A 1,445-nucleotide genomic window follows, 5' to 3' on the forward strand; every position below is an offset into this window, starting at 1 on the left:
GGAAGTAAATATAGTGAATGTATTCAAAATTGAGATGGCAGCAGCTGCAGATTGTGTAATCAGTTTTTCTAAAAGTGTAATCTTTTGCAACGCATTTAATGGAAACTCACCATTGGACATTTCTTACTGAAATGCATCTTGGGAGCCGTGCTTGACTTCTCTACTTCAATTTTTATGTCTGCAAGCTTCTTGTATCTTTGACTTTTTATCAAAGAACCAGATGCTTTCACCCCACAGATGTTCATCTTTTGTCTTTTGAGTTTCCTGACAATTAATTACCATTAAGGAGAGAAACCCGTCAGTCATCTAACACTGTCTATGAGAACATGAGGCCTGTTGCTAACAAAGGCCGGGTAACAACAAAAAACAACAACAATAGCAACAACAACAACAACAACACGTGAACCTGCACAGAATCTCACAAAACAAAAACACTGTTTTTAACTTGCTTCTACTTTTAATGTGAAACATCTGTACAGGAAGTGATAAGTTTCACTGACAGTAGCTTAACAGTGAGCCAGAAAAAGAAAAAAAACGGCAAAGTGGAACCTACTCCAACGACTCTTGACATGTTCTTCTACTGATGGAATTGGTGCTTTTGAAAATGTATACAGCAAAATATACTTTTAAATAAAGGGAAAATTAGAAAAAACAATAAATAAAAAGCCTCCAATACTATTTTTTTACATCATTTATTCATTGAGCTTCATGCCTATGGAAGAGCAACAATCTCCTCTCCTTTGGTCTCAGTCATGTTTTTTTTTCTCCCACATTCAATTCTATTGTATTGTTATACTGTTACAACCTTTTCCTCATTTCCACCAACCTCCCTGTGTCTCTGTGCAGAGCCCGTGTCTGAAGTAGTCATCGTGCCCAACATGCCCGAGGCGATCGAACACAACAGCACCGTGGTCCTGAACTGCTCCGCTAAAGGCTCCTTCCTCACATTCACCTGGACTAACGGCACCGCCCCCATCATGGACGACGGCAAACGGCTCACAATTAAAAATGTCAGTTTTTTTTTTTAAATCTCATTTTTTAAAACTCTGTGTGCTGTTCACTGAATATAAACTGTGTAGGTTTACCAGAAAACTTTTGCTGGGTGCTTTTAACGTAAAGTATGCAGTAACTGATGTAGTTCCTCCTTTGGTTTGTATCACAGGAGGAACTGTCCAGCACACTGACCATCACAGGTGTACTCAGGTCAGATCTGGTCGGCCCTATCTACTGCTCAGCTGCTAACAACCTGGAGAAAGAGAAGAGTGCACCCTTCAACCTCACTGTCTTCTGTAAGTACTGCACCCACATTGCTAGTTTTCTGCCTGGTGACTCCTCCCACACAGGAAGTGACAAGTTTGAACTAAACAGAAGAGCATGAGCGGTGATAGCCTCCAGGAAACATCAGCTACCAGATATCCATATCGTTGTTTTTCTTTTTTTTTTTT

General features: G+C 40.0%; 1 long non-coding RNA gene across 1 annotated transcript; it reads left to right on the plus strand.

Moving 5' to 3' along the window:
• Positions 1–846: 846 nt before the first annotated feature.
• LOC147820031 (uncharacterized) lies at positions 847–1,289 on the plus strand (the record flags this gene model as incomplete). The annotated part of the gene is made up of 2 exons (XR_015438237.1): positions 847–1,010; positions 1,163–1,289. It is a non-coding gene; the product is annotated as an uncharacterized LOC147820031 (long non-coding RNA).
• Positions 1,290–1,445: the final 156 nt, after the last annotated feature.

The sequence above is a fragment of the Seriola lalandi genome, unplaced genomic scaffold (genome assembly GCF_002814215.2).
Source record: "Seriola lalandi dorsalis isolate HSWRI2012SDOR001 ecotype SW California unplaced genomic scaffold, Sedor1 jcf7180002004893, whole genome shotgun sequence".
Taxonomy (NCBI): Eukaryota; Metazoa; Chordata; class Actinopteri; order Carangiformes; family Carangidae; genus Seriola; species Seriola lalandi.